This window comes from Piliocolobus tephrosceles, chromosome 16 (genome assembly GCF_002776525.5).
Source record: "Piliocolobus tephrosceles isolate RC106 chromosome 16, ASM277652v3, whole genome shotgun sequence".
NCBI lineage: Eukaryota > Metazoa > Chordata > Mammalia > Primates > Cercopithecidae > Piliocolobus > Piliocolobus tephrosceles.
In genome coordinates this window covers 37,051,129-37,077,912 of record NC_045449.1, presented here as the reverse complement: position 1 = coordinate 37,077,912, position 26,784 = coordinate 37,051,129, and the positions used below count along the sequence as shown (strand labels likewise).

The 26,784-nt window shown below is 47.9% G+C and overlaps 1 protein-coding gene across 4 annotated transcripts in view; it reads left to right on the top strand.

Moving 5' to 3' along the window:
* The first annotated feature begins 10,747 nt into the window (after window positions 1–10,747).
* The window catches only part of AKAP1 (A-kinase anchoring protein 1), a 37,020-nt gene continuing 20,983 nt past the window's right edge, over window positions 10,748–26,784 (top strand). Inside the window, exons 1-2 of one of the 4 annotated variants that reach the window (XM_023204574.1) lie at window positions 11,368–11,712; window positions 12,010–12,174. The gene's annotated coding sequence lies outside the window, so the exon portion shown is untranslated. Of the gene's footprint in view, window positions 10,810–10,845; window positions 11,050–11,367; window positions 11,713–12,009; window positions 12,175–22,569; window positions 22,749–26,784 lie in introns of those variants that run through there. The other 3 variants (XM_023204576.1, XM_023204571.1, XM_023204573.1) reach the window with 3 other exon arrangements.

Below are 26,784 nucleotides of genomic sequence, written 5' to 3'. Positions count from 1 at the left end.
TAAGTATTATGGCACTGCTCGACTATCTCATCCTCTATGGGTCAGCACTTTCCTTGCATTTTTTTCTATTATATAATTCTATAATTCTAATACGTATTCAATAATTCTCAAATAACCCTAGGAAGTTAGATCTTGCTACTCCTCAGTTCACAGATGAGACGAGGGTGGGAAGAGAGGTTCAATGCCTTGCCCGAGGGTTACACAGTGAGTTAGTACTGTAATGTGGATTTGAACCCTGTATTGTTGGGCTTTAAAATTTTATTATTTCATCTTTTTTAAAAACTTAAAAAATTTTTTTTGTTTTCTTTTTTCTTTCTTTGCTGCTTGAATCAGAATGAACCCTGTGTTTTACAACTGCTGCTGTGCTATCAGGTTGGTGCAAAAGTGATTGTGAGTTTTGCCATTACACTTTACTTTTTTTTTTTTGAGACAAAGTCTTGCTCTGTCACCCAGGCGGGAGTGCAGTGGCACAACCTTAGCTCACTGCAACCTCTGCCTCCCAGGCTCAAGCGATTCTCCTGCCCCAGCCTCCCTGGTAGCTGGGATTACAGGTGTGTGCCACCATGTCCAGCTAATTTTTGTATTTTTAGTAGAGACGCGGTTTCACCATGTTGCCAGGCTGGTCTCGAACTCCTGACCTCAAGTGATCCACCCACCTTGGCATTCCAAAGTGCTGGGATTACAGGTGTGAGTCACCATGCCCGGCCTTATAGTTTACTTTCAATGGCAAAACCCGCAATTACTTCTGAACCAACCTAATAAATTTCACACCATTGATTCTTAAAGCAGTCCCAAAATCTCACCAGCTAGGTGCCTCCCAATTCATAAATTGGCTGTAAAATGGAATAGGATACACTAGATGCAGTAGGTTACAGATGTCCACAATGTCCTGCTGCTTCTCCCATCAAGAGGTGGTCTATTGACCCTCCCCTTAAGTCTGGGCTGGCCTGTGACTTTTTTTGACCAATAGAATGCAGCATCACTACATCACACCCAGACTTAGTCTGACAGTTTCAGTGTTCACCTTTTTGGAGCCCCGAGCCACTACGTAAAGAGGACCAGTCTTTCTAGAGAGACCACAGAAGAAAGAAATGTGTGGCCAGCCCAGCTTTTTCAGCCATCACTGCTGAGGCTCTAGACATGATTGTCACCATCTTGGATCCTCTATCCTCAGTTAAGTCACCCAGTTGGCAACATGTGGAACAGAAACAAACCATCCCTGATGAGCTCAGAATCAGCTGTTTTAAATGCTGTTAAATGTTGAGGTGCTCTGTTATGCAACAAAAATAACTGAAGCAATAGGGTTTATTTTGGTGAAAACCAGATGCAGAAAGAGTATCAGCAATATGTCCAGTCTTCCCTAACCCTAACACAAGCAGAACAAAACTCACTGACATTTACCACCTCTCATGCCACCTAGCACTTAACCTCTATCGTGACACTGACTCTGCTGCACCCAGCCTTAACTTATGTACATGTCTCCCTTCCCTACCAGATTAGGTGTAAATTACCTTGGTAACCACAGCCTTTCACACGAGGCCTGGCACAAAAGAGTTGCTTAATATGTATTTGTTGAATGAATTTTGACTTACTCTTGATTGATTGATGAAAGCACTTGAAATGGAATAATAGCTCTTATTTTGTGCTCAGCATTGTGCAAAGTATTTTACATAGATTATTTCATTTAATCTTCACAATGATCCCATGAAATAGGTCCTATGATTATCTTCATTTTACAGATGAGGAAACTAAAAGGCTAGGTAACTTGCTTGAGGTCACACTGCTAGGGGCCAACACAGATTCAAACCCCACTTTGCAAAGAGAAAATATTTTCTTATAAAACATTTCAATCACACAAGTAACTATCGAGATGAATACAACACACACCAATGTACTTCTGCTTCTGCAAAGCCTTAACCTTTTATATTTGCTTCAAGTCTTTACAATGCTTTTACATAAATAAAATATTACAGATTCAGGTTAAGTTCCTTGTGTACTTGCCATTGGGAGGGTACACAGTGAACTTCAACTGATCTATATCCTTCTCTTCTTCCTGTATCCTTGATCCCAAGATCACTATCAACCTGAATCTGGTGACACTCATGACAGGCAACTCAGGTCTGTTTTTGTTTTTTCAACATATGCATGCAGTCACAGGCAATGTTTTGTGGGTTTTAAAAAACTACATAAAAGGAACCATGTTGTTTACACCCTTCTGTGCCAGAAATGACTTTTTCTCAGTCAATAAATACATTTTTGAGATTCATCCATGTTAATATATGTAGCTTTTTGATGCTATGTAATATTTCACTGTAGGACTACACCATAATTTATTTAGTCATTCACCTGCTGATGGACAGTGTTTTCAAAAAGAAATCTTTTTTGTTGCTATTACAAACAATGTCTCAATGGACATTTGTATACATGTCTCCCTAAGCAGGTCAGTAACAGTTTCCACATAGGAGTCCAGTTGCCGGATTGCAGTTTACACACATTTTTAAGTCTACGAGAGTTTTCCCAAATTGTTGTGCAAAGTGGTTGTGCTGATTAATATTCCCAGAGCCCAGTTTCTTAAACACTATGCAATTGTCTTTTCTTTTTTAGACAGGGTCTCACTCTGTTGCCCTGGCTGGAATGCAGTCATGCGATCATAGCTCACTGCAGCTTTGATCTCCCAGCCTCAAGTGATTCTCCTGCTTCTACCTCCCAAGTAGCTGGGACTACAGGTGCATGTCATCATGCCCAAGTAATTCATTTTATTTTTATTTTTAGTAGAGACGAGGTTTCACTATGTTGCCCACACTGGTCTCGAACTCCTGAATTCAAGCAATCCTCCCACTTCAGCCTCCCAAAGCACTGGGATTATAGGCATGAGATACTGCACCCAACCATAAGCAAAAATCTTGATATCAGTTCTAGGGTTGTCACCAAACAAGTGTTTTTAAAGTATCTGTGCTGGGCAAGGCAATACTTTAGGCCTTCTGCAGCAATTAAATGAATGAAGTCATTGCAGTGTGTGCACAAAACCCTAAGAGGTCTGGTTGGTTGTGTCATGGTAGATAGCCCTAGCTCTGTTAGAACTCATCCCCAACTACAAAAGTGTCTCGGAGGGTCATGCAGGTCAAGCCCTGCACATGGGCATCCAACCCAAGGGCAAGTAGGGGCTGAAATCCAGGCTGGGCTTCTGCACTCCACTCACTACGAAGCTTCGCACAGGACTGTGCCTGTCTAGGGAGTGGAACACCTGTTGCCTAATTTGCATAATGCCACTGAATAGGCTCATTGCAGTTCCGGGTAGAATGCATTCATCTGTGGGAAACTGGTGTGCCTGATCAAATGGGAGACAGAGATTACTAAGAAATTTGCTAGGTTTTAGAATAGGTAAAGCCAGAAAATGGTTCCAGAGGAATAGCAGGGGGTGTGTGGAGGTTGGTGGCAATGGAAAATTTGGGTGCAGTGTCCAAGCTCTCATATTGCTATATACTCTGCCCCATCACTGCTGGGAGTAGGTCACCTTGGCCAAATGTTTCATCCCCAGGGAAGCTCCTGTCTCCCTGCAGTTCTGTGAGACTTCTGGGTCTTGCTGTTTCAGACCATCTCAGCTGCAACTGTGTGCCTAAGCATATGAGAACTTACAAAATAAATATGGTACATGAGATTACAAACCTCACCCAGAAAGGGTTCACTGCAGTTTCCCTACAGATTCAAGCAATTCAAATGCCCATACACAGGCATCCAGCATGGTTGGGTGGCCTCCAGGAGGATCTCAATAGCTGGACCAGAAGATATCTCCCATGGAATCAAATGAGGTAAGTAACACTGTTTGATGATTTAATTGCTTCTCTATATGCATGAACCTTGCTGTAGTTAAAGGACCTAAATTGGCTGTGGATAGAACTTCACCCTACCTGAAAGAGTCTGCAGAGTTTCTTAGGCTCCATTTCTAAACTAAATTGCAATTGGAAGAAGCTGGGAAGAATGGAGGGGGCTCTGGGAAGCTGGGAAATATGGCCAACCATATTCTTGACAGCCACCCATTAAACAGAACCAGAATCAGGATCTTAAATAGCTAGCTAAAAATTCCCAAGTAGTATGTGGTGGTAATGATGCCTGGGTAGCAGGCCCCTTCATCACAGCCCCTTGGATGGGGCTCCTGCCCTGGGAAGCCAGGGCACCTGAGGTCCAGAGGGGAGGCAGGGGACAGCCCTCTTTTATCACGTTCTGAATGACATCACATTCCCTTTTACCAACTGCTGTCCATGGTTCAAGAAAGAAGGGCACTGTGTTAATTTCCTAGGGCCTCTGTAACAAAATACTGCAAACTGAGTGGCTTAAGACAGCAGAAATTTATTGTATCACAGTTCTAGTGGGAAGAAGTCCAAATCAAGGTGTCAGCAGGGCCATGCTCCCTCTCTGAAACCTGTAGGGGAATCCTTCCTTGCCTCTTCCTTACTTCTGGTGGTTTGCTGGCAATCTGGCATTCTTTGGCTTATAGATACATTAATTCAATTCTCTGTCTTCACATGGTGCTGTCTCTGTGTCTCCCTGCCTTCACATGGTTGTCTTCTGTTTTTTTGAGATGGAGTCTCGCTCTGTCACCCATGCTGGAGTGCAGTGGCGCGATCTCGGCTCACTGCAAGCTCTGCCTCCCCGGTTCATGCCATTCTTCTGCCACAGCCTCCCAACTAGCTGGAACTACAGGTGCCCGCCACCATGCCTGGCTAATTTTTTTGTATTTTTAGTAGAGACAGGGTTTCACCGTGTTAGCCAGGATGGTCTTGATCTCCTAACCTCGTGATCCACCCGCCTCAGCCTCCCAGAGTGCTGGGATTACAGGCCTAAGCCACCGTGCCAGACCAAAACATCATTCGCCTAGGCTGGCTGGAGTGTGATGGCACCATCACAGCTCACTGCAGCCTCAACCTTTCAGGCTCAAGTGATCCTCCCACTCAGCCTCCCAAGTAGTTAGGATCACAGGCACACGCCACCATGCTGCGCTAATTTTTTGTATTTTTAGTAGAGACAGAGTTTCACCGTGTTAGCCAGGATGGTCTCGATCTCCCGACCCTGTGATCCACCCGCCTTGGCCTACCAAAGTGCTGGGATTACATGCGTGAGCCACTGCGCCCAGCCTGGTTGTCTTCTTATAAAGATGCCAGTCACATTGGAGTAGGGGTCTAACCTATCCCAGGATGACTTCAGCTTAACTAACGACATTTGCAACAGCCCTGTTCCCACATAAGGTCCCATTCGGAGGTACTGGGGGTTAGGGTTTCAACATTCTTTTTGAAGGGACATAATTCCACCCATAACAGACCTGTTTCTGTATAAACTGCTCCCTTGGTCTCTGGATTTGCCTCCAGTGGCAGTATAGTGAGTTGGTTAATCCATGGGTTCCAAGTCAGATTGCTTGGGTGAAAATCTTGCCATTGCTGTCGTGTGACTAAGGTCTGTGAAACAGAAATACAGTGATACAGATTGCTGTGATACAGAAATAAATACAGATAACAAGAGTATCTAGTATTTGAGGTTGATGGAGTATTAGGATAAAGGACTCTGCATGGTGCTGGGCATTAAGTGCTCATTAAGCCTTAGTTACTTAAGTGCCATTAGTATTGTTATTCCCCAGCTCTTTCCATTGACTTTTCTAGGAGTGGGTTATTTATTCTTCCCTGCAGACACACATGGTCCTGGGGCATAACCAAATGCGTCTCCATTTTAAGAGAACTGGGAGTGGGGTGGAGTGTGGGAGGGCTCCTTCAGTGTATACATGTAGAGGCAGTTCATCTTTATTAGCACTAAAAAAGTTCTTTATGTAGATGCTTTCAATAGAAAAGTAGGGCATTTCTCAAACATGTGCCCCTGAAATTGGAGGGACTGCCAAGAGAAGAAAACCAACGGACTAATTTTTTTTTTTTTTGAGACAGATCTTGATATGTTGCCCAGGCTGGAGTGCAGTGGTGTGATCGTAGCTCACTGCAACCTTGAACTCCTGGGCTCAAGCCACCCTCCCCCTCAGTCTCTGGAGTAGTTAGGACTACAGGAATGCACCACCACATCCAGCTAGTTTTTTTTTTTTTTTTTTTTTGAGACAGGGTCTCACTCTGTTGCCCAGGCTGCTATGCAGTGGCACAATCACTGTTCACTGCAGCCTCAACCTCCTGGAGTCAAGCAGATCCTCCTGCCTCAGCCTCCTGAGTAGCTGGGACTACAGGCGGGCACCACCATGCCCAGTTAATGTTTTTTATTTTTTTGTAGAGACAGGGTCTTATTATGTTGCCTAAGCTGGTATTGAATTTCTAGGCTCAGGCACTCCTCCTGCCTCAGCCTCCCAAAGTGTTGGGATTATAGGTGTGAACCACTGCACCTGGCCATATATTGAGCTAATTTCTAAAATTTTCTTGTAGAGATACGGTCTTGCTACGTTGCCCATGCTGCTCTTGAACTCCTAGTCTCAAGCGATCTTCCTGCCTTGCCTCTCAAAGCTCTGGGATTATAGGTGTGAGCCACTGTGCCCAGCTCAAAACTAGCTAACTGTTTCTTGTTTTTGTTTTTTCTTTTTTTGAGACAGAGTCTCACTTTGTTGCCTGGGCTATAGCGCAGTGGTATGACGATAGCTCATCACAGCCTCAACCTCCTGGACTCAAGCAATCCTCCCGCCTCAGCTCTGCAAGTAGCGAGGACTAAAGGCAATTACCAGCTTGTTTAGCTAAATTTTAAAATGTTTGTAGAGATGGGGTTTTGCCATTTTGTCCAGGCTGGTCTTGAACTCCTGGGCTCAAGCGATCCTTCCGCCATGGCCTCTCAAAGTGCTGGGATTACATGCATGAGAATTAGCTACCTTTTTAAAAGAGACTCACAAGGTGACATTTACCTTGATGGATTTTCCCATGGTCCTGTGTTAAGCTTTAAAACAGGTTCAGAAACTTCATCATGTTCAAGTCCCGGAACTGAAAGCTGACTCATACTAAAAATATTCACATGATGTACAAGATATGAAAAATGAGAGAGGGTAGGTTATATAATTTATAATGATAAAAATGTATTGGTGGACCAGTGTCTTTCATCGGTCCGATCACGGCTTCTCTCCTTAGTGAGAATGATCAGAAGGCTGCTGGGTGGGTACAGAGTCAGAGTGAGAGGATTGGGTCATGTAATTTAAATGAATAATAGCACTGGGTTCAGATCTGACCAGTTTGACTTCTCAGAGAGCCCGGCTTCTTGATTAATGAGACTGGACACCTTCTTCCTTTCACAGACACTTACTACTTCTTCTATTTTTATTTTTTGGTCTCCTTTGGATCCTTCTATTTTTTACCTTCTTATTCTGGCTGACTTATTCCTTTTTGGATGAAATGTTTTGCTCTATTCACCAGATTCTAATTTTTTGTTGTTGTTGTTAAGGTCAGGATTAGAGTCTGATAGAAATGATCCATAACTAATCTGAACAGAAAAAGGCCATATTTATAAGACCATGCAAATTATTTCAGGGTGTTGTGGACATCCTTGATGTCCCAGGTTAAATTCCTATGCATCCTAAGTTAAAATTCCTGCCTTAAGCAGACCTTGCCCATTTTTGAGCTGACAAAGCTGAAGCCTAACAATGTTATCTTATTTTCCTCATGGCCAAGTTCTTAGGATCACCCTCCATCCTCACCTCTCTTCTCATTCCTCTACCTACAAATCTTCTATTAGGCCCACCTCAGTGACCTTGGAACTGCTCAGACCTTGTGGATACTTCCTCAACCACATGTACTGGGTTGAGGTCTAATGGTGATTGTAGTCAATCCTATTTTCTCATCTTTCCCCCTTTGACTTGTATCTTGCACTTTCTCTAGTATTCCAGTTAACACGCTCATTCCTTCCCTCATTCCTTTTTTCTGGTAGGCTGTGCCCATGTCCCCTTGCATTGGGTATGACTGACATATTTCTCTCATTCACCCCGGTCTTTGTCCTTCCTTCTCATAACCATATTCATAGCCCCATCTCCCTCTTTTACTCCTTCCATCTCCCTGTTTTTCTTTCCTACCAATACTTCCAGGGCTTACATCCCTGGACATAATTTTCTCAGTTTCTTTCTATTCCTACCTGCACTACTGCTAAGCATTTTCTTTTCTTTTCTTTTCTTTTTTTCCCCCCGAGATGGAATCTTGCTCTGTCGCCCAGGCTGGAGTGCAGTGGTGCAATCTCAGCTCACTGCAACCTCTGATCCCGGGGTTCAAGTGATTCTCCTGCCTCAGCCACCCGAGTAGCTGGGATTACAGGTGCGCACCACGCCCGGCTAATTTTTGTATTTTTAGTAGAGACTGGGTTTCACCATGTTGCCCAAGCTAGTCTTGAACTCCTGACCTCATGATCCATCGGCCTCAGCCTCCCAAAGTGCTGGGATTACAGGTGTGAGCCACCGTGCCCGGCCTAACATTGTCTTTGTTTAAAATATCTTTTTAAACGTGATTTTCAAACCATATTTGTATTTCCCATTCAGACCACTCCTCTGAGCTCCAGACTTGCATATCCAACCTAATTACCACTTGCACCTCGATGTCACAAAAACAGTGGGTCAAAAATGAAACCAACACTTCTCTGCCCCCAGTTTTCTCCTTCTCAGGAAATTGCACCCCAGTTCACATTGTAACTCAAGCCAGAAGAATCATCATTTGTTGTTCCTTTTTCTTTACCACCACCAACATGAGTGAGTCTGCTGCTCTTTCAAAATATATCTTAAGTCCAAAGCAGTGTCTTCATCCCCAGAGCACAATCCTTAGCTCAAACTAGCATCATTTCTTACCTGAACCACGTCCAGCATCCTCTTTAACTACTCTCCCTGATTCGACACTGGTCTCCCTCTAATCTGTTCTTCCCACAGCAGCTACAGCTTGCTTTGAAAAACAGAAATTATATTATGTCACTCTCTACTTAACAGCTTCCTATTCATTCACGAAACACATTTTTACTGAACACCCTCTACCAGGCCCTCAAAAATCTCTGCCCTCATGAAATAATGAAGTCTAGACAGGGGTAAGGGTTATGAAGGAAGTAAGTGGTGAGGGATGGGAAATTTATGTGTGTTTGCATGTGTGTGTGTGTGTGTGTGTGTGGTTACAATTTAAAATAGAGAGTCCAGGCCGGGCGCGGTGGCTCAAGTCTGTAATCCCAGCACTTTGGGAGGCCAAGGCGGATGGATCACCTAAGGTTAGGAGTATGAGACCAGCCTGACCAGCATGGTGAAACTCTGTCTCTACTAAAAATACAAAAAAATTTAGCTGAGCATGGTGGCATATGCCTGTAGTGGGACTACTCTGGCGGCTGAGGGAGGAGAATCGCTTGAACCCGGGAGGTGGAGGTTGCAGTAAGCTGAGATGGTGCCACTGCACTCCAGCCTGGGTGACAGAGACTCCTTCTCAAAAAATAAAAAATAAAATAAAATAAAACAGAGAGTCCAGGGGAGACTTCACTGAGTCTGAGTAGCTTACCTTTGAGCAAAGGACTTGAAAGAGGTGAGAGAGTGAGCTTTGCAGAATATTCCATGTGGAGGGAGGCCCTGAGGTAGAGTCATGACTGGCTTTGGGACTGAGCAGAGTAGAATAAAATCCAAGCTTCACTATTTAGTGTGACAAATACTAAGTATTTACTGAGGCAGCCCAGGCCCCTATTCCCCCAAACAAAGACAAGAAACGATCCTCTTTATCTCCTTTCCTGACACTCCCTCCCTCAATACATACCATCCACACTGGTCTTCCAGTTTACCAGAAGTTGCTTCCTACTTTTCCTGTGTTGTGCATCTGCTAGGAATACTCCTCCAACCCTTATGCCCCTATACAATTTGCAAGGCTGGTTCCTTCTCATCCAATAGGTCTCAGTTTAAATTTCACTTTAGGCCTTTTCTGACCACAGGACCTAAAACAGGGCTCTTTTTCTTTCTTTCCTGTGTCAGTTTCCTATTTCTTTCCTGACATCTACCACACCGTGCAATTGGGATTCACATATATATGAATTTGACTTAAATCTCATTATAGTAAATGGCATCTGTCATTTAAATTTGCATTTGATCACTAGTGAAGATGAAGCATTTTCCCAAGTAATTGTTAGTTCTTAGCATTATCTATTTTCCTGTATTTTGGCCAAAGAAATGCTCATTTAAAGTCACTTTGTTTTAAGGATGAGAGCAGGACTGACCAGTCAAAACCCTACCCTCTCCATTTATTTTGGGGGAATTTATTTTCCCAAGTTCCTGGCAGAGATAATGACTCACCGTGACTATCTCTGCAAGAATCATTCCACAACCCAAACCAATTCAGAGAAAAGTGTTTCATTTCGATGACATCAAGTTGTGAAAACGGGCAAGAAAGTTGCATTTGAGGGGTACCAGGTTTCACCATTACGCACTTAATTGAGCAATTATTAATGGCCAACCCAATTATACGTTACAAAGAAATGACGGTCACAGGGAAGCTCAAAGCTCTGAAGCGAGTGAAGCCCTGCTCCTCACCCGCCCCTCTGCCTTTTCCAGGGCGCTCTCCGTCCCGAGGCAGGAGGTGGCCTGGTTCACCCTTCGGGCCAAGGCGGGAGAACCGGTGCTGGGCTGGCGGGGTAGGGCATCAAGGGTCCTCCGAGTTCTGTACCGTCCCGCCCGGCCCCTCCGCCGGGCACCGACGAGATGACGGCTCCTCTCGCGAGAGCTCGAGCAAGACCCGGCTCGGGGCGGCGGCTGGATGTTAGCCCAGCGCTTTAGACCGCGCCCCCTCTGGCGCAGCTGGCAGAGGCGCGGCGGGGGCACTGCCGCGAGCTGCCGGTGGCGCGCACGCGCAGGTGAGCGGGGCGGGCTCGGGAGCGCGGGGGCACGAGGGCGAGGGGCGGGACCTGCGTCGCGCTGCGGGCACGTCGCCGCGAGTCTTCAGTATTTAATGTCTCTGTGTTCCACCGGCCTGGGCGAGCACGTGGGGGAGCTGCGGAAGAGCGGCGCTGCGGGCCGGGCCGCGGGGCACAGCCGGGGGCCGGCGGCGGCGTGCGGACGCCGCACCCCGCACCCCGACAGTCGCCGAGGAGCTGGTAGGTCGGGGGCCGCTGCGCCGGGGACCCCCTTGCCGGAGCCCCGAAGGCGTCGGGGTCAGGGCAATGGGGAGCCTGAGGTGCAGGTGCAGGGTGCGACGCGCGCTCCAGGTACCCCGGGGCGGGACGCTCCGGACGCAGAGGTGTCCTGGGGGCTCTTGGCCGCCGCGCGCTGTCAGACAGGCCCATCTTTCCCTCCCTCGCCTGCGCTCCTTCTCCTCCCCCCCCGCCGGTTGTCTGCCGGCGGGCTCCTGACAGATCGCGTGTGCGCGGCTCTGGGCGGCGCTCTGCGGCCGCCCCGTCCTCCCCACGCGCGTCACTGTCCTCGGGGGCGGGGGGCGAGGGCGCGGCGCCTGGGTCGCCTCTCTGCGCCTCAACTTTACCGGAGCGCGCACACCCGCCTGCCAGGCTGACCCGAGCGCGTCCCACCCAAGGTCGCCCAGCCCCGCGGGCGTTTACTTTTCAAAGGTCGTGTGTACACAGTCTGAGCCGGAGCTACCCCTTCACTTATGGAGCCTCACCCAACTTCTCACCCTCGGCTCGCCCCTCGGAGTTCCATGCGGCGAGCCAGGGGAACCGGGAAGATGGGCCGGGACATCCGCCGGTTGTGATCCAACCGTGTTTCGGGCTGAGGGACCGTTCGAACCGAGTTGGGGTCTGGAGGTCGGAGGCTCAGGGACGTCTCGGGGGGATTTGCATTCGTAGCCCCCGCAGGCGTGTCCGGAGGGACGGAGGCCGTCCAGCCTGGGGTGTCTGCCGACCTCACGCCCGGGGACGCCGAGGGTCACGTGTCCGGAGCCGCCTGCGGCCCAGCGCCCCGGGTCCGCGATCTGGAGGGACCGTGCGGGTTTCGGGGTTACGATGTGCTAGGAGAGGCAGTGGCTGGACGCCTCGAACGCGGGCTTTCTGGCGTTCAACTCTTTTGTGCCCTAGCTGAAGGTCTTCCTGTTTCCCTTCCAGGGAGGGATAGGAGAAAAAAGGTGCTGATCGTGGTGGGCCGTGCTGTGGCGACTCGGAACGGCATGGGAGCCCTGGGCGTTTCGGGATCTTCCTCTCCTGGGGGATGTCCTGGGTGACGGCGCCTTCCTGCCGCGGTTAACACAAACCCGGTGGACTTCGCTCCAGGTGCTTGTCGAGGCCTCTCAAGCTGGCTAGGGTGTATGCGCAGGGCAATTAGTGAGGTTAACCTGGGTATCTTTCCCGTACTGTAGTGCGCGTTACTTAGTGTTTAAATTTGTCTCCAGTGAAATCTAGGCTGCTGGACCTGGTGCAACAGTATCTGTTAGTTACTGATCAAGGAACACCGTTCACAAAAAGCTATTAATTCTGGCAACTAGTAACCTTACATGCTCATGTAACTGCTAAGTCCTTCCCAAATTAGTACCTTTTTTTTTTTTTTTAACTCTTTATTTAGAAAGCAAAGCTTGGACTCTTAGCACCACCCATCCACTTTGCTCTTAAAGGTACAGAACATCTTTGAAATGAAGAGGGCTGCCTGACTTGATCATTTATATGATTCCTGTGTTCTTGGCATTCAAGTGGTTCACCTGCTGATTATTTAAGACCTTGAGCACTGGAAGCAAGTGAAGTTTTGTTTTGGGAGCCTTTTGACTTGTGTTGAACCTTTCTTCTTTAACCTCTAACTAGTTTTGTAGGTTCTGCATAATCATTCCTGGGTGTATTCTCTTTGAAATATGGCCTTAGGTTAGAGGAGGTCCTCTGGATCCTACAGGTATGCAACTCACTAAAGCTCGAGTCTATTACTGAATTAAGTAGGCTCTGTCTTCATGCATGTTAGATGATGCCTCAGAACTTGCAGGTAACAGATCATAGCCAGTGAGTGAGACAGGTCTAATGGATTTGCGTCTAGGTGGGGTTCCTTGTAGGACTATCTCCCATCTCCCAGCTGTTTCTAGGAAATGCATTCTCACTTGGCCACCGCAGGGTGACAGTGGAGGTGTCTGTTGTAAGTGGCCTGCTCAGGTGCTGAAGTCGATATGTCTCCAGTGTAAGGTTGCTGAACATCAATATTTAAAAGCAATTTATCTTGCTACCTGGTAACCCAAATTATTCTTGAGCTTTGGACATAGGCTGGGCTGCAGCCATATTTTAGGGGAAGGCTGGTGTTAGCCTCTACAGTATTCCCTTTTCCTGTCCTAAAGACAAATGGAGATCATATTTGTGATACTGGGGACTGCGATAGGTACTTAAGCATTGCTCTTCCCCTCTCCTCCCTAAACAAGCCCTGAGACTGACTTTGTTTCTCTTGAATTACTCGAGTGACTTGAATTCTGTTAAAAACACCCCTGTCCTTAGCCTCTGACCCAGAAGCTTGTTTGGGAGGAAAAACAAATTGGTTTCCCTAAGCTTTGCTGGCTAGCCTCCTGGTCCCTGCCTGCAACATGACTTGATTGTGTGTGCATTTCAGGGCTTTGAAGATCAGACAGCTTGTAGCCAATGTACCCAGAGAACTGACCGTAGAGTTCCCCTAGGTTACTCTTTCCTAAATCTTACCTGTGAGTCTAGAATGATTGGGCTTCTCTGTAGCTTGGTCTGTTTTCCTATTGTGGGGAAATCAGTTGTTTCAGGTATGAGTTGCTTGTCATTCTCAGGCATTTTCTTCCACTCTGGGGAGGTAGTGGATCCTGTGGGCATCTTGTCCCATTGAAATCATCTGATACTATTTGAGAGTTGCTCATCTTTATGGTGGGAGGTGTATTTTAGTCCTAAGTCTTGCTTCTTAGGGCAAGTTCTGTTTCTTCCATGTTCATTCCTGGTGTAACACCTCAGGCAGTTTTCACTTTTATGATCATTTAACATTAAGTTCCCATCATATGTGGCATCCCACTGAGGGAACCTGCTGACCTTAGTACCTAATTTTAAGCTTGGGCTGTGGAAATCATCATCAGTGAGTGTGTTTGGAGTAGGACAGAGTCTGGCTGGAGAAACAGGTAGTGGGGGACCTGGGAACTAAATTTGAGAGGATGTCTCTTTCTTGATAGTTACTGTGCTAGGTGAGTTACAAGCAAATGGCTCCCTAATCCTTTAATCCTCACACCTGATACAGTGAGGGTGAAGCTGGAGGTCATTCTGGATTGTTTCAGTGGCTGTCACACAAATTCAAATTGAGGGATAGAGGAACTAGGAAGTAGGGGTGTGGACTTAAAACTAGGTCCTCTGGATGGCTTTTGTGAGAAGAACCAAGGAATATTCTTAAATCCCTGGGCTTTTCTCCTAGTCTTTCTGCTGCTTTCTAAGTAGATTGTTAACATTGTGTGTGTTATCATTCAGCGTTCTGAGAACTAGCTTTCCAGCAATAAATAGATTTCAAGGTGTCCTTTGCCTTAACGTTTTCATTTTACTAAATGGTGCAGCCTTGTCCACATTCTGTCGGGGTCTTCGCCATCTGGTTGTTTTTTTTTTCTTCGGCTTGGTTTGATAGTTTGCAGCAGTCAGTGGTAAACATTCTGTTCCCTATTCTGTAATAGTGGCTGGCTGCATTCACTGAGCCGTGTGTCACTAAGACCCAGTTGCACTTGGGAGCAAAGAAGGGCCCTGAGGTGAGTCCTGGAAGTAAAAGTATGTATAACTGAGGGCTGATGAGGCTTGTTTCACTGCTGAGCTTAGCTGACAAGAACCTGGGACTTGGTACAGCTCTCAGAGCTGAAACCTGGCTGTGATTCTAGGCAGGCTGGTTGGCCTTCTAGGTCTTGGTTTATTCAGTGGCTACAAGAGGGTTGGTCAGAATTATCAGTATTCAGATTATGGTCCTGGGAGCCTTGGAGTTAGACCAAACGTGCCCAGGGGCGACTGGAGAGATGCGTTTGGGCTGGGAAGCACAGCTCAATGGGTAGTACATGTCAAAGACTTAAGGGGAAAAAAAAAACACAACTCACTGTTCATCTCAAGTTCTTAGCTCTAAGGTGTGCTACTGTTCTAAATATTTTTTATTTTTAAAGATAGCTCTATTTGCCTAAATTTGTCCTGGTTGAGGGGAGTTTAGAGCCACCTTGTCTATAGGGTAGCTACTAGCTGTGTGACTAATTACATTTTCAAACTATTAAAAAAAAAAGTTTCTCAGTGACATTAGCCACATTTCAGGTTCTCAGTGGCCTCATGTAGCTCGTGGCTGCCGTCCTGGTCAGTACAGGTCAAGAACATTTTCCATAATTTGAAGAAAGTTTTGTTGGACGGTGCTGGCCAAGAAAGTTTTTTTTTCTCCAACTCTAAGAGCTTAATTGTCTCAACTTGTAAATCTCTACATAACATGTTTGAGCTTAGTCTTCCAGAGTCCATAAACCCAACAGCTTTGGTAACAGATTATCTACTGGTTGTCTTCATGGCATACTATAGGTGAGTTCTAGTCTGCCAGTTGGGAGTGGACAATCAGTTATGAAACAGGTGGAGTGAGGACCTTCAGAAAGGACCTGGGGATAGGAGCCTGAAGCAAAGGGCCAGACTCTATGCCCTTAGAAAGCCCTTTTAGTTTGAGAGCCAGTTTATTATCATAAAGATCCTTGCCGATTTGTCCTTGGTTTCCAAATGTCAGATGTCAACATATTGTACTTGGTCCTTCAGCCACCTGATGACTTCTACAGATCTCAGTGTGGCCCTTAAACCAGGTTGTGTTTTCATTCTGCTCTTTCCAGTCCACCTAAATGTTAGGGGCCATTCTTCACAGAAGGTACTGGGGGAGAGTGGGGCCACAGTGCGGATCTTAACGTGTTCTGTTGTGGCAGGGGTAGGGGGTTCTTTGTTTCTAGATGCCCCCTCTTCTAGTCCTGGGTGTGCTTTGTTTGAACCCTGCTAGATTGACCTTTGGTATATATAATATGAGATCTCTTTTCTTGGAGCCAGGCAGCATAAAAGACAAGTATTGACGAGCGCCTACTGGCATATTAGTGGCTTTTTTTTTTTCTATGTCATTTTTATTCTCTCTTAGCCCTATGAGGTTAGTACAGTGATCTAGCTTGTGGGTGAAGAAACAGGATCCAGTAGGATAAGCTGGTCCCAGGACACAGCGAGGGCTGAACTGGCCTTGGGCCTGGGTTGGGATGTGCTCCCTACCTCCTCCTCTGCCCCCCTGCCCCCCATGCTCGTAGGCTGTTGCTTATTTACTGTCCCTTTATCACCACATCCTCATTCAGGAAACTAAACTGGGTTTTAAAAAGATTAAAATCATTTATCCCACATATAGAGTCTGACTATTAAGTGTTTTCAGCCTCGTTACAACTCTGTGAGGGAGATATTCTTACTCCATATTACAGGACATCTTTACTTTATGGGAAACTGAAGTACAGGATCCTACTCTTAACTCTCTTGTCTTTCCAAAGCCATATTTTATCATCAGAATTATGCAACCATCAGGTGCTTTTGAAATGCACAAGTAATGACTATGAATAAAAAAAGCTGTGCCTGAGGGCTCAGAGAAACTGCTCTGAAGACTGAGCTGGTTGTAAAAGACAATCCTGAAGTCACTAATTTCCCAGACACCTGTCAGATCTCACTTGGAGGTCACGAGACCATCCCCTGGCCCTCCAAAAAGCTGTCACCTGGCAGTAGCTGGCCTCCTGATTAGAGGAGACTGTAAGATCTGTTCAGGCACAGCCCCAGCCCCCCAGCCCTTCTCTGGCCTGGGCCTGGGTGTGTCTTTGTGAGGCTGGGTGGACAACAGATCTGAAGGACAGTTCAGTCTTCTGTATACTCCTTCTTGCCCCTCCTTTCTGCCCCTCCCAAGAAAAAGGAGCAGGAGTGAGTCTCACTTTCCTGAACTGCCTTGGAGGGAGACCCACACTCAGCTTTGCCTTTAGCTGTCTCTGGGAGAAAAGGCCATGCTGCAAATAACCTCCCTGCTTTGTCCTTTGGCTTTGGTGTGGCTCACCTGGCCAAGCATGTGCTGGTGCTATTTTTAGCAAGTGGCATCTTTTAGGAGGGCCAAGTGCATGTGGCTGCAGTGTATGGGACAGATCCTGGTGCCAAAGCTGCTGCTGTCTCTGCTGCCACCGCCTCGTCAGGAGAGAGAGGAGAATAAAGCCACCCTAGAAGCTGCCAAGGGGTGTGTGGAGGGGGTGGCTGCTTAAGAGGTCTCCAGGGCTGCCTTTTCTATTCTGGATCCGTGGCAGGGACCCAGCCTGCCTCCTGGTGCAGGCAGGCATGTGACTGAGGCAGCCTGGGGAGCTGGGGAGCTAGGTGTCAGGACTGCTGCCTGGAGAGTGAGGACCCCTTGTTGCCCCAGCAGCGAATTTCTCAGGAAACCACATAACCCCATTACAAACTTTTATGTATGTATGTATGTATTTATTTATTTATAGACGAGGTCTTGCTTTGTCACCCAGGCTAGAGTACAGTGGCACGATCATAGCTCACTGCTGCCTTGAATTCCTAGGTTCAAGGGATCCTCCTGCCTCAGCCTCCCAAGTAGCTGGGACTATAGGTGCACGTCATGATGCCTGGCTGATTAAAAAAAATTTTTTTTTTTTTTTTTGTAGAGATGGGGTCTCACCACCTTGCCCAGACCGATCTCAAGACTCCTGGGCTCAAGTGATCATTCCATGTTGGTCTCCCAAAGTGCTGAGATTACAGGTGTGAGCCACTGTGCCTGGCTCCATAGCTTCATTTTTGTGTGAAGTTGCCCAACCTAAGGGCCGGCCACGAAATGGACATTAAAAAGTCTCTAATAGTTTGGATTGGTGGACAGTCTGGTACCTTGTGTCCTCTGGCTTAAACCAAAATGCAAACATGAAAGGAGGCACAGCCCTAGACCCCCAGTGAGAATTCTTTACTGGGATGCCACAGAAGCTGAAGAGGGATGAACAAGCAGTTTGACCAGCAAGCTTACTGGTTCCCCAGGCCACCCTGTCTTCTCTCCTTTTCAGTTCCTCCTTCCCTCTAACTTGGAGCTGCTAACTCCAGCCCATCTATCTGTTTCTGATTAAGAAAGCTTCAAGCCATATAAGGCCCTCTGTTGCCTATGGTTTATGTTGGCTGGAGAGCAAGGTTGTTTTTTGCAAAGTCCGATTCAAAGAAGTGGCAAGGGCTTATGTAGGCTGTGTGTGTCCGCCTACTGGGGCTGGACTGCCTTATTGGAACAGGTTCCTTTGAGGGAGCCTGAGAGTAAAGGGGGCTTACTACCCCTTACTCTTAGTGGTGGCTCTCTAAGGCTAATGTATGGTATGGCCACAGGGCTTCCTGGCAAGTGTATTCGCTGACAGCATGAAGGTAAAAGCAAGCCCTTGTTTACTTACACAGTGTACCTGTCATGCTACCCCCCACAGAGGCATCCTGTTTCAGAAAACAAGTCTGGAAGCAGCTTCTGCTTATTTCATTAAGAACTAAAGCCCCTTGGCTCTTCAGGCACATCATTTTCCCCCCTGGAGAAAGTTTGATGGACCATATCCCTTGGGGTTCTTGCGAGTCCGACTGGCCTTCCGCTCAGTGATGTTGGAGAGCCCTTTCTCTGAGAGCCATGCTCTGACCTCATCTTCACCTCCCCTCTTGCTACCTCTTGAGTCAGCCAAGCCTGCTCCTGCCTTAGGACTTGGGCACATGTTCTTCCTGCCTGGAACTTTCTCCCCCCACTCCTCCTGCCTCCCCGCAGATCTTGGCACAGCTCTCAAGTGTTCCAGTTCTGATGCCACCTCTTCCAGGAGGCATTCCCGCCCCATCCTGTCTGCAGCTTCCCCTTCCAAGCGCTCCATCCAGCCTTTCTCGTTTCAACCACAGCACACAGAAAAGGACTGGGTGACCGTTCCTCAACTCTCCCAGCTGGTGCCCTGCTACACGCACAGGGATATAGGTGATTCATCACATGCAAGGGCAGCCTTAGGGCTCAGTTCTCTCTATCTGTTGAGAGAGGCTGCAGGTCTAGTCGCTGAATCTTTGCAGTGTCTTACCTGTAATTTGACTCTCTACCCTTCCTTCCGCCTTTGCTTCCTGAGGGCTCTCTTTCCCTTGTGTGCCCAGTGAACTTGGCTCACAGTACGTGTTAAACTCTTTGTTAAATGACTAGCCCAGAGAGGTCCAACCATCTGATGCTGGCTAGCCTTCAGTGCCTTGCTTCCAGAAGGGTCTAACTATCAATAAACATGCTCTCTTTTTGATATTACTGTTATGCCAGCTGGGCAGTTGGGGGTCTCTGAAGCACAATTGGCATCAATTATTATAATAGGAAAGTAAGGCATTACAAGTTTGTGCATAGATGAGTTGACATTAATGCAAATTTAGGATGGTTAATAAGAAACATAAAGCTGCGTGGTAATACAGCATGCATTGCTACTTGTATGTAGCTTAATAATGTGTTTTCTATCTAAACATTACTTGTAGAAAGATTTGGCTTTTGACTGTGTACAAGGCTTGAAAAGACAGTCCTTTGCCCACCGCCCCCCACCCCCATTGCTTTCAATTCTTCCAGCTGTCCCCACCTTTGTCAGTAGTATTCTTTTCTTTCTTTTTAAGGATTACTATCTGATTTGTTTTTCTGCTGTGGGAGATAGGACCTAGCTTGTTCCTATGCTTTTTTCTTCCCTCATCATCCCAGTGTAGAGATAGCCCAAGTTTTGGTCAAGTTGCTATTCAGAATATACATTATTATAATATGAACCTTGTTTATGGCTGCAAGGTTTTTAGTTTCCCATATTTCTTCTTTTCTCGCACTTCTCCTCTCCTAGTTAATTGCCTTAGTTTCTTTTGCTTAATTTTCTGTCTCTCACCAGTTCCCTAACCCCCCAACCCCCCGCCCCACCAGCCTTCACCGTTGCTGTGGAACTCCTGTCATTGGCGGAAAGTGGCTCTCACTGTAGCTCCACATACCAGGTGCTTGCAACAGTTCCACATTGCTCCTGGGCGCATCCCTTTTCCCTGGCTCTGCTTCCCCTTCACCGTTGGAATTCCCTTTCCCCTTCTCTTGTCTCATTTGTGGATCCAGTGCCCCTCCTTTGTTGGTTGATTTCCTTGTCTTGGGGGAGCCCATTGCTCAGTAGCTTGCTGAGAAGGTGTGCATGGTTTGTGGCCCACAAGAAGCCAGCCCATCCATGCAGGGACAGGCACGTTTGAAGGCATGGATTGGGCCTTCAGTTGTGTGGCTGAAATCAGCAGACAACTAGGCCAGGCCCATGGAGCCCTTCCGCCAGGCCAGGCCAGCAGAAGGTCTGGCTTTATTTTTTTAGAGAAGTTGTAAATGTGGGGATCTGGATTTGGGTACCAGGTAGTGGTGAAAATGGGTCCCTTTTTTTTTTTTTTTTTGACAGGTCTCATTCTGTCCCCCAGGCTGGTGTGCAGTGATGCCATCGTAGCTCACTGTAGCCTTGATTTCCTGGGCTCAAGTGATCCTCCCACCTCAGCCTACTGAGTAGCTGGGACAAGAGGCATGTACTACTATGCCCGACTAATTCTTTTAATTTTTTTTTTTTTTTTTTTTTGTAGAGATGAGGTCTCACCATGTTGCCCAGGCTAGTCTTGAACTCCTGGGCTCAAGTAATCTTCCCACTTCCCAAAGCATTGTGATTACAGGTGTGAGCCATCGTGCCTGGCTGAAGATGGGTCTTGAATGAAAGTCTGTATATTGAACGGGGCATCCCAACTCTCCTTGGCTCCCATAATGCTGGTGTTCACACTTATATCCTCTCATTCCTACCCCAAGATACTAGAACATTCTAATCTGAGGACACTGGCACTCCGTTTTCTGTTTCTCCTTCACCCCTAACAGGACACTTCCCCGTCCCATGGATAAAACTTTCAGTTGGTCAGTAGCAGAGAGTGGCAGTAACAAGCCCACCGGAGAAAAGGTCATTGCTTGTTTTTTAGACAAGATCTCACTCTGTCACCCAGGCTGGAGTGCAGTGGTGCGATCTCGGCTCACTGCAACCTCTGCCTCCCGGGTTCAAGCGATTCTCCCATGTCAGCCTCTCAAGTAGTTGGGACTACAGGTGTGCGCCACTATGCCTGGGTAATTAAAAAAAAATTTTTTTTTTGTAGAGACGAGGTCTCACTATATTGCCCAGGCTGGTCTTGAGCTCCTGGCCCCAAGCAAGCCTCCTAAAGTTTTGGGGATTACAGGCATGAGCTACCATGGTGGCCTGTTTGGGCTTTTTTTTTTTTTTTTTCCTTCCATCCTCATCTCCACTACTCCCCGTCCAGACTGAAAGTGCCTTGAGGGCAGTGCCTTGCCTGATTAATTTGTGTCCCATCGGCTGGGCGCGGTGGCTCAAGCCTGTAATCCCAGCACTTTGGGAGGCCGAGATGGGCGGATCACTAGGTCAGGAGATCGAGACCATCCTGGCTAACACATTGAAACCCCGTCTCTACTAAAAAAAAATACAAAAACTAGCCGGGCGAGGTGGTGGGCGCCTGTAGTCCCAGCTACTCGGGAGGCTGAGGCAGGAGAATGGCGTAAACCCGGGAGGCGGAGCTTGCAGTGAGCTGAGATCCAGCCACTGCACTCCAGCCTGGGCGACAGAGCCAGAATCCGTCTCAAAAAAAAAAAAAAATTTGTGTCCCACCATGCTTTTCCCTGTGAGTGCCAGTAATTATTTGTTGAATAGAAATTACCTTCTATGCTTTTATGTGATTTCTGGGGCAGTCGTAGTTCACAGTCTGCCATTAGGAAGATCAGGGTCTTACCTCTTTGGTTTTGCCCATGTGAGGTGCTGTGAAGGGTTTTTTGCTGCACACCAACATCTTTTCTGATGTCTTTACTGGCTTTTAAGTAAGGTTGTTGTCAGATTGCCATTTCATACCTTTTGAGCAGTCCTGTGTAACGTCTTCTGTGGTCGTGGGGGGGAACTCCATGTACCCAGGAAGGCATTCCTGGCACCTGCGTTGTGACCATCTTTAGAATCCTGTCGGAATTCGCTTGTAAAGCAAGATGGTTGTCAAGGCCAGAGGTGAGGGGCCAGGTGAGTGTGACGTAGTCTTCAAAGTTTTAAAATCCACACCCCTACCCCCCAAATGAAGTGATTGGGAAGACCTTTGTAGGAGGTGCTGATGATTTTTCCTTCACGAAAAGAGGCACGTGACTTGGACCTGCCATGGATTTGGCCAGCAGAGCAGGAAGGAGGCTGGGCAGTTCACCCTTGTGTACTGAGTTTTCCAGAGCAGGAGTTAGTTTAACTTTTAGTTGGACTGGAGGAGCTCTTAATGTGAGGCCATGTCCAGAGATGGTATTTCTGACTTTTGGCTTGTCTTACCTAGAACTCCTGGTAGTGGATTCAGGGTTTCCATTTTGGCCGTAGAAGGCTTTGCCAAGCAGGTACTCAGACACTACTGGGTTAAGCCTCTGGCCTTCTGGCCTTCCTTCTGTGAATTGGACTGGGAGAGTGTCCCGAGTTCCTGACAGCTGCTCTACATGGAAGGGCAGAAGCACCCCCAAAGTGTGCTGGTGTGGCTGTGCTGGCTCCCCTGGCTGCTCTGTGGGCCGTCACAATGGAGGGTGGGGGACAGTCCTGGACAGGACCTCACAGCCCCACTGTGAGCTCTTTTGGGATCTCTAGGGTACCCACGTGAAGTCATAGCTTACTGTGACTTACACAGGCCCCTGAGGATGAAGGTAACCGTCCTGTGAGCACTGAGGCTGGGCCGGGACCAACACCTGAGCCATGGCTCCAGCGCTCTGATTCCTGGCCCAGCCATGCTGCTGAGGGTGCACAGCCCAGGCCTACCATCGCCCCCACCCTTGGTGGCAGAACCGAGCACTACCCAGCAAGGTAGGTGTTGGCTGCTGCAGCATTTATGCGGCCCTCCTGTTGGTTGGGGTCTTCCGGGAACACGCTCTAGAGCTGCGTTGTCCAGTGGGTAGGGTCAGCTGCAGGTGGAGAGTTCAAGTTAAATTAACCTGAAGTAGAATTCAGTGCCTTAGTCACACTGGTCACATTTCAAGTGCTCAGTAACCTCCCATGACTAAGTGACTGCCAGTATTGGATAGCAGTCACTCTTGAGGGTCACCCAGACCTTTACCTCTTGTGACCTACTCTACTTTACCACATTGCAACTGCCGCAACTATGGCTCCTGTGGCAAACGTCAAACTCTTTTTGTCTCGTCCGACCAGCACTTCAGCTCCTAGGATTTGTTCCTGTTTTACTCTGGGACTTGCTGCCCTGTCCCATGCCCAGAGATATTAGAACCTCAATTTGCGTCCTGTCCCCCTCCCCACCCAGCCATTGCAGCCTAAGGAAATCCTGGCCATCTTTGAGAAAGCCTTCCTGGCCTCCCTTTGCCCACTTCTCAGCGCGGCTGCTTATGGCACAGGGGTGTGTGAGTGTGTGAGTGAGTGAGATTGATTCTTCCATCAGAATCGTGCGCTTCTGGTGATCAGAGTCTGCTGCTTGTAGCAACTTAAACATACTTGAATGTATGAGCAAGGTGAATGACTGTGACCTGACGAGGAAATGGGTAAATGCATCTGATACAAGCCAAGAGGCCCTCTTGGAATCTTGCAGAGAACTCTGAGTTTGTGATTTTCCTCCACCAAACTCCCATGGAAGGGAGTATCCCTCTGCCTGGCCACAGCCTGCTGTCATTCTCTGAATGCAGTGGCTGAAGTGCTGGGCTTTAGGTTCTGATTCTGTGCCCTTGGAAGACACCCTTCAAGGGGAAGAGTCCCTCAGCAGGAATGCAATGAGCTGGGCACTCTGGAGGTGGAGTGTCTTGGGCAGGCTCCTTCCTATTGGTAGAACACGTGGGGACAGCCTTTGTCAGTGTGAACACTGGAATAATGAAAGAAATGTTCAAATTCCAGTGTAAATGCAAAGTGGATGTGGCTTCACTGACCAGGCCCAAGCCCAAATTGGGCTTGTTGGGCCCTTAGCTCCTAAGCTGTTGTTTTTGTGGTGGACTTTCCCATCAGTTACATGTGGCTCTTTTTGCAGTAACTGCAGCCAAATTGGCTTAGTCACTGGGACCAACACTCTATGTACCATTGCCAGGGATTTGTTTTCTTATTTAGCAGAAGGCTCTAGCCTGCAGTTACCAGGTTTGTCAGCTGAGTTGAGAGTGAGGCCATTACTTCTCTGAGGGCTGTTGTGAGAAGCTGCAGGTGCCTCCCTGGAGAAAGAAGAGATCCTTTGGAACCTGGAGGGAGCAGATAAATGCTAAGGCCTCTGGCTGTAGCACGTGCCTGACTTCAGCTCTGTGTGACCACTTGGCAGCTAGCCAGCGTGCGTCTATTCCCAGGCAAATGGACCTGCTAAAAATAAGCAGGCAGCTATTTAATTCCAACAGATTCAAAATGACAGAGCGTCCTCCCCACCAACCCTAGGGCAGGGCTCTGCAGCATACTTCGGGGAGGCTTTTCTCTGACTGCAGACAGGTCTGCCCTTAGTCCTGGGCCTTGGGGAGGAGCCAGCCTTTGGTTAGCTTGTGAGCATGAAGGCTTTGGGGACTACTGTGATACCACTTAAACGATGAGAAGTTCAGGTTTACAAAAACAAACACCTCAGGGCAAAGAGAGCAATGAAGAGTCTGGCCCAGTGCAGGAAGGAAGATGTCAGAAGAGCCTTCTAAGGCTGAAGGGGTATGAGAAGGTGGCACTACCTGGGCATTCAGGAAAGGCTGATGCATTTTATACCACCTCTTGTAGGCCTGTCTGACCAGGTAAATGGCAAAATGTGCATCTTACCAATTCCCAAGAAGTCTGTTTGACTGAGGTGATAATTGCCTCAGGGGTGAGGGAGTGAGGGGCTAGCTGATATATATATATATGTATGTTTTTTTTTTTTTGAGACGGAGTCTCACTCTGTCGCCCAGGCTGGAGTGCAGTGGCGCAATCTTGGCTCACTGCAAGCTCCGTCTCCCGGGTTCACACCATTCTCCTGCCTTAGCTTCCCAAGTAGCTGGGACTACAGGTGCCCACCACCATGCCTGGCTAATTTTTTAAATATTTTTAGTAAAGACGGGGTTTCACCGTATTACCCAGGATGGTCTCGATCTCCTGATCTCATGATCTGCCCGCCTCAGCATCCCAAAGTGCCAGAATTGCAGGTGTGAGCCTCTGCGCCTGGCCTAGCTGATTTCTTGACTAGTGGGAAGTGGGGGCTGGTGGAGGGGCATCTGTGAGGTGTCTCCTAGCAATGGGTGCCCTTAGTGAGACCCCGCCAAGGCCTGCTGATCCCAGGGGCTCTTGGCTCTGTTCTTGTTGGAGGAGGGTTCATATCTCTAAGCACAATTCCCTGGTAGCAAGGAAAAAAACACATCTTCCACTCTGCTCTTTGGGGATCTTGTAATCTCTGTTCTCAAGTGCTGGTGGAACGCTTCAAGCCAGGCAGTTCCTGTTCCTGGAAGCAATGGTGTAGATAAGGGCTTTATCTTGAGCCACTCACTGCATAGAAGCAGTGACACCTGGTTCCTGATTGCTCAGCCTTGGGTCTCTGGCTTTAGTCCAGAGTGTGGGGTGAAGGCTGAGGAGTAATGGGCACTGGGAATTTAGGTGGGACGTGCTGGATGCTGTGGGTTGGGTGACATGGCTTCAGGGTAGCAGTATTCAGCGCCTTCTAGGAGGCCTTCCCTGGCTTGGAAATGTAGAAACCATGTTTCCTGGGCAGTAATTCTTCAGTAGCTCCAGTGACTGTAGGGGTGACTCTAGAGGTGGTGGTCTGAGGGTTTAGAGCCTTAGTCTCTGGGGAACAAGCTGGGCTGGGAGGGCTAGGGGTGGTGTCTCGGTAAGCTACAGAGCAGCAGGCAGGGATGGGCGTTGTGGCCCACAGTGGTGATTCTGTGCATTCTGTCTGAGGACCGAGAACAGGGCAGGTGAAGTGCAGGGAGCCTAGTAACAGAAAGCACTGGGGACTGGGTATGGGTGGCCCAGGGTGCAGGACCAAAGCCAGGGTGGAGGTGCGTGCTTTGAGTCTTGGGTCTCTACCTCACTGTAGTATAGTCCCCTTATGGGATCTTGGGAGGCTGGTTGTGGTGGTGTGGTGTGGGAGCAGCAACTAACTGCTGGACAGGCAGGACCTCTTGGGATCAACTTTTAGTTCTAAAGGGGTGGGGCTTCTCCCAGCCATCTTGAGAGGTGGTTAGTGTTTTGAGCAGACAGCCAATTAGAGTCTGTGGCCTTGGGCCGTTGATATGTAAAATAAGGAAAACTGTCCCCCAGTGGGGTAGTTGTTAGGATTGTTTTTCTTCCTTTCTACCCCATCCCATTTAATCTTCTTCCTAAGATCAGATAATTGCTATGGGAGTCACAGCTATAAATCTGGGTGAAATGGATTGCCTAGTTAATAAGGAATCACAATCTGAATTTACTGACCTGGCCAGGCGCGGTGGCTCACGCCTATAATCCGAACAGTTTTTGAGGCCGAGGTGGGTAGATCACTTGAGGTCAGGAGTTCGAGACCAGCCTGGCCAACATGGTGTGTAACTCCATCTCTGCTAAAAAAACAAACAAAAAACAAACATTAGCCAGGCATGGTGGCGTGTGCCTGTAATCCCAGCTACTTGGGAGGCTGAGGTGGGAGAATCGCTTGAACCCAGAAGGCAGAGGTTGCTGTAAACCAAGATTGTGCCCACTGCACTCCAGCTTGGGCGACAGAGTGAGACTCTGTCTTAAATAAATAAGTAAGTAAACAAACAAACTGACTGGGTGAAAACCTGGGTTTAGACTCAGTTCCTCTTCCTCCTGGCATGAAGCTGTGGGGTAGTATTTGATCTCCTGACAGCAGGCCATGGGCACACTCCCCGATAGCCACTTTCCCCATAGCCACTTTCCTGTCTCAAACTGTCCTTACTCTTTTTTTTTTTTAATTATT